This window comes from Protomyctophum bolini (assembly GCF_963924005.1).
Source record: "Protomyctophum bolini genome assembly, chromosome: 8".
NCBI classification, from domain to species: domain Eukaryota; kingdom Metazoa; phylum Chordata; class Actinopteri; order Myctophiformes; family Myctophidae; genus Protomyctophum; species Protomyctophum bolini.
Window position 1 is genome coordinate 39,592,744 of NC_137869.1, and position 10,714 is coordinate 39,603,457.

Genomic DNA, 10,714 nt, shown 5'->3' on the forward strand with positions numbered 1-10,714 from the left:
TCTCGATAAGCGGTTGAAGATGGATGGACGGATGAAATATGAAGTAACACGAGAGTGATTGGCTCCTGAGCAGGGATGGTTAGAAACCAATGTCCTCCGACCACCACCACCACTTCCCAGAGTATTCACGTCTTAATTCCTTAACTCTTACTCCGCTAGCATTTATTGAGAAATTAGGATCTAATTCACACCAGCATTTTTTTTTAAAATTTGAGCTCTTATTTTGAAAAGCCACAGTTCAAGTCTACCGGAAGTAGCTTATCCTAGGACGCTCGACCGACGGAGTCGAGACAGGCTTTGTTTACATGATCGATCTATGCCGGTGCACTGGAGAGCTCCACATCGCCGGCTCTGTGCCGTCAAAGAAACGTCGTTTTGACCAAGATGCCATCTGGGACAAGGACAAGGAGACACAGGCGATTGAAATAAACGGATAGAATGGATTGTTATGGCGACGATCCAGTGCTGTGCTAAACAACACAGCTAGCTAACCCGGCTAACGTAAGTAGCATTATGGCTCGATCGATCGAATGCACTATAAAAGCGCAATTGCCATTAATCCTCGGGCAATGGCGTTAAGCGTCAGTATCAAAATTAGGCTTCAATTGACAATGATCTTCGGCAATGGCTTCTATAGGAGTTAAACGTCCTCCATCTCCACCGGTGTTCACGAAGGAGGAGGTGATGTGGTGAAGGTCCTGCTCCATCGTCGCCTCCCGCTCACACTGCAGCAGACGAGGAAACTGTGGCCAAAAGGGACACCCTCGAAGGAATCTACAGCACGGACGGATGAGACTTTGAGCCAAGCGAGCGCCTGCATGCTTCCCTCAGCCCGGAGTTCCTTTTGAGCTTATATTCCCATTTGGTTACGTAGAAGAGCGTGGGTGTGATGGAAATGCATAATGGATCCATAATTGCGACAGATTCCCAGAAGTACTCCATCCTCACGAAGCGACTAATGACTTTTACTAGTGAAGAGGGTCTCCAATACAGACATGCATGTTGGACAAATACGCACACACACACGCATGCATGTATGCATGCACGCACACTCTCACTCCACTAATGCAGGCATACTGTAGACACACTTGTAACTTCCAAAGAAAGCATACACACACACACACACTTGCATGAGCACATCTAGCTGCCCACGCACACACACACACACACACACACACACACACACACACAGGCAATTAGTTTTTTACACAATAGATAGATACTATTATACATGCTCTCCCTAGTCCAACATATAGAGGCTATGAGCGTGACATCATCGTACCCGGAAGTTGTAAAAGTGGAGAAAAAAAAACGTTCTGGCCTTGACATCCAAACAGAAACGTCCTATATGATTGTATTATAAAACAAACCGTTAGCACCCTGGCATACATGTGTGCAGTAGCAACAACAAGACCATTATGTCCTCACATCACCCTGCTATAGTCTTATAGGCTCTAGGTGTTTACAGCACAGGTGTGAAGAGAGAGGGGTGCATAACAGTCCGACATGCAATAGTCCGACATCCTACCCAGGGCCCAAACCCTAACCTAACCACACGCCGAAGCCACGGGTTGAGTCTTAACCGGATACATATGTTGGAGCCACGCGTTGAGTCTTAACCGGACACGTATGTCCCCCATCCTAGATATATGTGACCAGATTTGAATGAGAGCCTGCCATTGTTTTAAATGAGTGAATAGCACAGGCAGACTGACTCTTCACATAGAGCATGTCTGAAATAAGTGCTAAAATAAATATGAATAAATGCTTAAACATGTAGCTAGGTGTAATGTTAGAGACCACAGAAGTGAACCTTTCAAGCCTGTTTTCTCAACTCGCTGTTTTCTGCAAGACATTACTCTCCTAAACTGGGTGGGTCAAACTGAACAACCAATGTCAATTTGAAGCTATGATTCCCTGCTTTCACATGACATGAAAAGGCGAGAATTCAAAAAAAAAGTCCAATGGCAGCCCCTCAGTCAAATTTGGTCACATATTATGATCATAATATAGAAGGAAAAAAGTGCTTCTCTAAAGTACATTTAATATTAAACATGTTATTGAATCAATTCATTAACCAATGGCTAAGCTAAGTGCCGGGGTTATGAGGATACCTGCTGGGCATGGTTATGGTACAGTAACAAAGCCCACGTTCATTAAAATTGTCATTATCTTTGTCATTAAATTCCTAGGACCCAATTAGGCGATGCAAGCGGGGGACTCAAGAGGGGAACATTTGGAAAAGTAAGGCCACTATGGTGGATGGTACACTGGTACTGTCCTTGAAATGGACACTTCCATGCGCTGCAGTTTTTTTGTGTCCGTCTCTCTGTCTAAAGACGGGTTTTGTTTTACATACTGTATTCTTCACTCTTGTAACTAAACTTGTGGAAAGGACAAAATGGGTGGCAATTTGAAACGTTTTTTTTTTTTTAATTGAATATATCCTTTCAGGAAAAAATATATATAGTCTGAAGTTTATATATTGTAGTCTGTAAACGGAAAAAAAACCCCCAAAACGTTTTCACTTTCACTGTCATGCTGTCATACAAGCGCCAGAATTGGTTTTCCCTTCTAGGTCTAGCGATCACTTTGGTGGAAGGTGTTGCTGTTCATGAATGGCAGATACCTCATTATGAGTTCTAAAGTCTTCATTTGATTCACTATACTGGACAGCTTATTACAGCCCACGGGCGATGTGTTAATTACTTCCAGCCTCCTCTGTTTGTGTGTATCATGTATCAACCATCATTCAATGTTCACAACATGGCAACGTTTGCTTTCAAAGCTTGCCCTCCCCCCCCCCCCCCCCCCCCCCCCGAGTAAGTTCATAACTTCCCACATTCTTATTCATATACTCGCAGTAGAGTAAATATGTAAACGTCAAAGTGTACTGCACAAATCACACGTGGAGGAGTAAATCCATAATAGTGATTTGTAAAGGTCAGAAATTATTATTGGACAACTCTCCCACAAAATGATTGATCCGCCAGGCCTGTTGCTCAACGAGTGATGAGTTTGTGTTATAGAATATGTAGCCGTTTAAACACCACCAGTTCAGTTTACACCAAAACTATGATTGTCCTCATTTAAATTCATGTGTCGCGTGAGGAGAGGAGTTTAACCATCACTGATGATCTTCAGAACAGGACTTTGATCCGTGTGTGTCATGTTGTGATTTGAGTATACAAAAGTACATGAGATTTGTTTCTTCAAATTCATTTAAATGAAACCTGATGGGAAGCCAACATTTTTGCTCACGCTGTAGTCTTGTTTTCACGGTTTGACCTTAGAGTAAGGGTTTGACTGCTGTTTCCATGTGTTTTGGTTTGTATGCTATCGAAGTTATTATTTAAATGCTGTAGTTGTATTGATTTAGGCTATTAGGCTATGTATGTATGTATGATGAATGAAGTGCTTTCAAAATGTATGTATATATATATATATTGACTGTACCAGACCTGAATACTACTGATGAGCTTCAGACTTTTTCAATGTTTATTTTGTATGTGTGTTTTTATTTTTGTTCTACTTTATATTATTTAGAAACTGCACTTATAGGGCCTAACTGTGACAAGGGGACGTTGGCGGATATTTCACTCTTTGGCACTGAGAAAACTTACATGACTGCCGAATATCTTTGCATAGACTCGGGTGAAGGAATATTTTTTTTGGGGCTAATATTTTTCTATTCAGAAATAAAAATGGAAATTTCAAAGATTGTTAGGTTCTCGTTTGCTATCGTTTGTCTCCCTGGCCGCAGTCGCCACAGTGACGGGCAACAAATCAAGTGAGTGATTGATTGGCAGCCTCGTACGTCTGTGTTTGCTCTCTATTAAACCACATGGCTGTGTCTCTCGGACAAATAAGCCTCCCTCCCACTGCCTTCAATCACACATGCTCTTTTTTCGCCACTGTTTGACAAACAAGGAACCTAGGATTTTCCACTCCATGGTCATTGCCAGTGGCCGTGTGCGTGCATGCGTGCGTGTGTGTGTGTGTGTGTGCGTGCGTGCGCGCGTGCATGCGCATGTGTGTAAGTGCATGCTTGTGCATGTGTGCCTAAGGTACAGCCTGACAATTCATCTGTAAACACAGGTGTGTGGCGTGGGCCAGGGCCATAAAGTGATTTGCGCCAGTGTGGAGTCCAAGCGTGGTCTTTTGACAGCTGATGCTGCAAGTAGGCATTGTGTACGTCTGCTATTTTCCCGGGTCAAGTAGCTACTACGTGTTTCTCACCTGCCGTCATATATGTAGCAAGGTATATAAGGTATATATGAACCAGCTGATGTAGTGTATAAGGCAAGCGAGTAACCTTTGGTTACTGTGCATGTTGCAGGCCACGAGGGGGCCGCTGGCACCCAGTTTAGCCCTCAGTTTAACCCATTTTAGGCCTGACATCCAAATATTAAAAAAAGCCTTCAAAATCCTGACAGTTTTCTGAAAAACCTTATGTTTCTGTATCAGTAGTGCTCAATATTTCATGTCAAGGACCCCAAAAACTATATGTAATATGCCTCCGCCCCCCCCCCCCTCATCTGGAAATATGTTGTTCCAGGGACCTGACCCCCAGAAGCAAAGATTTTAGTTAAAATGTTCACTCTGTAATATATATTCAAAGATTAGAGGCACATTTTCACGATCTTTCAAAAATAGCAGACCTACAAGCTTGTAGATCTGCTATTTTTCAACAGCTAAAAGGATAAAATAATGCTTAAAACACCAAAAAGGGGTCCCCGTACAGAATGGGTTAAGTTTCATGTACATGTTTACTACATAAAAACTATGTTTTCCATTTTCAACTGCCCCCTGCATGAGCCCCCTCAGTCATCTCATCCTGGAGCCGCGGAGCCTGGCATGTCGGACTGTTTCGCAGTATATTTAGAGATCAGATTTCAGATAATTTGAGATGATCGGTTGCCAGAGCAACTATTATGTTGCCCGAGGCCCTGGTGGTGCCTGCACTGTTTATCTGTAACACGGGAAATAAGAACATGATATTGCATGACAAATATCACAGTGACAGAGAAATTGAATGTGCAAATTTATATGGTGATAAAAAGGAAAGAACACGTCGGCACTGGGCACAACATTATAATATTTAGACTTTGACACAGGCGTGCAGAGACACACATGTGTGCACACACACACACACACACACACACACACACACACGCGCGCGCGCGCGCATGTGTATTACCGTTCGCCCCCGGAATAGGGAAAAGTGGTTACAAAAACACAAAACACAAAATCAGTCGGCATGGACTGCCAGTAAAAATTGTAATTCATTTTACAAACCCTATCTATCATCACAGTCAGGGCTTAATTTGTACTCCGGTACCTGCCTGCTGCGCTCCCGGAAATCTAGAAGCTTATCTTCACCTCAAATGCACATACAATACAGTAGGTTTGTATCTATAGGGTTGCGTATTATCAATTCAACTTTCACATTTTCACCCGCAATGTCCCTTCCATGTCTGCCTGCTATGGAAAAGGACCGTGGATGAAATGAAACAGAGTTACGCCCATTGCTTTCAGTCGGATTCAAGAGCTCCGCGACCTAATAATTTACATTTTTTTAAAGATTCTTTTTGCCTTTATTGCTAGGTTACAGTAAGCTTGACAGGAAAGGGGGGAGAGAGAGACAGGGGAAGACGCGCAGCAAAGGTCGTCGGGGCTCGGGACTCGAACCCACGACACGCTGTCAGGCTGTATTACTGGCCTATAGGTGCCAGGGATGTCTTCTTACTCCTGATCATCCACTACAGTGGAAACAATAACTGTTCACGGCATGCACAGAGCCCGGAAAGGAGCCAGCTGAGGTGATCTGGTTAGGATGCCTCTCGGGCGCCTCCCTAGGGAGGTCCTCGACACACGTCCCACTGGGAGGAGACCCCGGGGCAGACCAAGGCGCAGTTGGAGGAAACACATCGACTCACTGGCCTTGGAACGTCTCGGGATCCCCCCCAGGAGGAAGTCACTAATGTTGCTCTGGAGAGGGAAGTCTGGAGCACTCTGGTGGAGCTGTTGCCCCCCGCGACCCGACTACGGATAAGCGGTTGAAGATGGATGGCACAGAGCAGCAAAAACTCTATTGGCCTCTGATAAGAACGGAGTTGTACAGTTGGACCTTAGAGAAAAGGTGTTCATCACATGGTAATAATTCATGCCTCTGACTGTGGTTTCTCTTTTTGCGTTCCAACAGAAAACTGCACTCGCTGATTTGGATCCTTTGTTTTGCATTGAGCAGCACTCACGGACTTGGATCCTATGTGTGCTTTACAGATGACTGGCTTGGATTTTCTGTGTAAGCCGAGTGAATGTGCTGTATTCTGGCACAGAAACAGACATCTGCATAACTGGCAGTTTATAAAAAGATTGATTCATCCTCGGCTGTTGGAATACAACAGGTGGAAGCCCTTAACCTGACTCCGCCAGATGGAAGAGACGCTTGCTTCACATTTATTTCACAACGAATATACTTCAATCTGTATAGCCGAATCGCTGAAGAAAGCCGTCCCTTTTTTTCAAGCTACTTGGCAGGTAGCCTCGGAAACCCAGACGTTTTTATTTCCTGGGAGAAAAACTTCATGGCAGGTGACTCCAAGTCTCCAACCAACTCATATTGACTATAGTCTACATGAGGTGTATAGTAGCAATGCACCCTTTGTCAAGTCCCGCCCGCGGTTGTAGCCCCCCTTCGCACCCATTGGTTGACGTTTCGTGGTTGGACAAAAATCCTCTCTCTCCATCCACTACCACTGAAATAAGGCGTTTCTCAGTTGCTTCGTATTGATATTCTGTGTGTTCAATTGTTATTTTAAACTTCATGTCAGTAAAAAGGAACATCACAGGTGCAGCATGGTGACTGGGCATATCATATTGTTTTTAAACAACAAGGTGGAACCAGGGCTGAACAAGGCAGAAAGAGCCTGCTGGTTAGTCAGTCAGGGAGCAATCAGAAGTCTGACAAAGGGTGAATTTACAATTTAGGCATTTTGCAGATGCTCTTAATCCTAAATCGCTCTGATTTACAGTACAAAAAACAAAGAACAAAAACATGGTACTATTACATCATACACATAAAAATAGTGAACATGAATCATACATATAAGCTAAGAACCTGACTATACATAGTGCTATGTCTACATAAAATGCTATCTAAGTTAAGTATACTGTAGCTGTGCCAACAGGAAAGTAAACACCCCGCAAAACCCCATTAACGAACACCTGATAGCATTAGGTTTATCACTTTTTTTAAAAGCCCTCACTATCGGTGTCGGATGTGTACTGTAGGTCATGTCTTTGCTGGTTTTCAAGAATACAAGGCGATTTTCCAATATTACGGCACTATAGGAAATACAATCGCAAATCGAAATACAACAGGCGCTTCTCGATGCCGTCACACCCGATTGGTTCGACCCGGGAGAGTTTTAACCATAGAGTTATATAATCTAGAGACCGGACAATCCCGCCCCCCCCCCCCCCGCTTTTCATTTCAATGGAAGTTGCTCAGTGGCGTTCGAAGCACCCGGAAATCCGCCGGAAGTACCACTGTTGGCTATTGTTGGCTCAAGCGTGGACTCAACTTTGCTTTAAAAAAAAAAAACCTGTTTTACCGCCTTGGATTGCTGCGGTTGCTGAAAAGAGCAAATCATTGCCTTCCGTTTCTCAAACTGCCAATCACCACCCATATAGACGCAAATGCAGTGGCGGCGGTGGCTCAGGGGTAGAGTGCCTGGATGGGAACCGCAAGGTTGCCAGTTCGAACCTGGGCTCCCCCAGAGTTACTGTCGAAGTGTCCTTGAGCAAGACACTGAACCCCTAATTGCTCCCGATGTGCTAGTTGGTGCCTTGCATGGTTTCCGCTGCCATCGGTGTATGAATGGGTGAATGTAATGCACAATCTATGTAAAGCGCCTTGGATAAAGGCGCTATATAAATGCACCATTTACCATTTTAAATGCACACCTGCATATATATATGCACACGCAGACGCCGTTTCTCCTGACTCACTTACAGCAAGAAACACCCAAAAATAAAAGTATGCAAAAACAATGAGTTGCGTTGTGGAGCCGTCAAGGTTCAAGCGGCTCCCCGTGGGCCGACTATAGTTCAGGCGGGTTTCTGATGCCTGACAACAAGTCCCTGGTTCAATTCCCAGGCCAGGAGGACCACTCGCTGCATGTGTCACTCCTACTCTCTCTCCTCGTTTCCTATATTTCCCCACTGTACTGTCATTAAACGCCTTCCACGCACTCGGTGCATTGTGACTTTTCACAGTGGGTACAGAGAGAGAAATCTCTTCAACAGGCCGCCTTTTTTATTTATTATTTCATTCTTTATTTTGTCAAAGCCACTGCAGTGAATGCACACACACACACACACACACACACACACACACACACACACACACACACACACACACACACACACACACACACACACACACACACACACACACACACACACACACACACACACACACACACACACACACACACACACAGAAAGAAATTCAATCTTGCCTATCAACACTACACAATGAATCAATTTCTCAGCAGGCTTTGGGCGCTCTAAGATTCTCCCAAAACAGCTCCAGCATTTAGCAGCCTCCAGCTGTGCCTTTGTACTGCTTTCCCCCTCACTGTGTGTCAGCCGGTGATCGGTACACCGAGATCGGTACGCCAAGGATTGCTGGTCAGGCTCTTTTTTTTTTGGACAAAAGCCCAGAAACCGTTTGGGTTTTTGAATTTATTTTATTCTAAAAGACTTTGTCAATAAGCACAATATGCTTTCTCACCGTTTTCTCTGTGGGAGGTTGGTCTGATCGATCTCTACTGATGTTTATTTATAAAGCGCCTTTCAAAACAGTTGTTACAAGTGCGCTGTACACTAAAATAATAGGAATAAAACAAGAACATCTCAATCAAGAATAAACCAACAATGAAATAAGAAACGGAGCAGCAAAGAGAAATCAACAAAAGATTGAAGCAATCACTGGAGCAAACCAAAATGTTTGCGGTACAAATGAGTTTTTAGTATGCTTCTTAAAAGATGTCAACAGACACAGCGTTTCTCAAGTAGAGTGGTAAGTCATACCACAGCGTAGGTGCAACAAATGCGTAAGCTCCATCTCCGGTCTACAGGGTCGGGTGTCACAAGGAGGACAGTTTTTTTTAAAAAGAGGTCAGGAGGTGCACGCACATCCCGGGTTAATTCAACGGCTGCTCCAACCAAAAAGAACAACAGAAAGAATAAGTCTGCACAACGTTTTGAAAGCTCAATCCCCCAAAAAACTTTATTTACCAAGGCGGGGTAAACACGCAACGTTTCGGCCTCTGTGGAATTCATCTGGTATACTGGATAGCAGCGCATATACTGTAGTACAGGTATATACTGTATAGAGGTAAAAGAGTGCAGAGTGCAGACACAAATCAATGAAAAGCACTCACACCCGTGAACAGTCCCTATTTGGGCTTGAACTTGGCTATGACACTCAAGGACAGAGAATGAAGCCATTAGGCTATCCCTGCATGGTGGCCACACAGGGATAGCCTTCTCTGTCCTAAACCTAACCCTAACCGTAACCTATCAGTAAACCTAACTTGCCCGGGGGCGTGGTTATAAGCACAACCCGTGTTGGATTGAGTATGTCGCGGCCCAGCCAACAGGAAAACAGGGCATACGTGGACGAGGACGAGGAGACCCAATAAGGAAGGAGGGGCAGGTCCAAGCAGGGACCTGTCACTCTCACAGCCATGTAGTGTATTCAATCATTCACTTAAAGGGCCACTTTAGCTTATTGTAATGATGTTTAGGACACAAGGAACACTTTCTTGGGGTTTTTGTATGTGTAATATGTTTTTTTTTATATATTTTAGTTATGAAGCCATGTTCATGAGGTCATGAACATGGTCTAACTTCCTTCCTGGACTACAAAGTCATACCTCCATGCAGCCTCCTCCCTCACCACAAGGAGGGGAAGTGCACTGAAGCATTATGGGCATTGTAGGAATTCAGCAATCCAGTCAAACACACATACTGTACTTCATTATGTTTCTGGCCATAGGGTCCAAATTTAAAATTGTGCTACTGTTATCTACTACAAATACTATTAACATTGAGTGACTGCAGTTTCTTCCAGTACAATACTGCTAGCCAACAGTTTCTCACACAGCTGCCGCACTCCATTCACCACCATTCATTACCTTCCATAAAACACAGAAAGAAACAACTTATAATACATGCTATCAACACAACATTTCCACATACTATAATTATTATTCCCGAATCCCAGCTCAATTACCACCATAAACAATAATTATACCAATAATAATAATAAATAATAATCAGAAGGGCCGTGGTCCGTAACAGTCAAAGTCGTACGATTTGTTACAAACGTTATACCTCAGTGAAATTTGCTCTCCGCATTTGACCCATCTCTTGGAGCGGTGAGCCGCAGCCAAGGAGCGGTGAGCTGCAGCCGTGCCGCGCTCTGGAATCATTTGATTAGTAGATTTGACCCCCCCAATCCAACCCATTGATGCCGAGTGCCAAGCAGGGAGGCATTGGGTCCCATTTTTACAGACTTTGGTATGACCCGGGCCGGGGATCGAACCCCGACCTCCCAGTTTCAGGGCGGACACTCTAACCACAAGGACACTGTCTGGTCTAGACAGATGACAAGAACAAAAAGGAGGAAGATAATCAT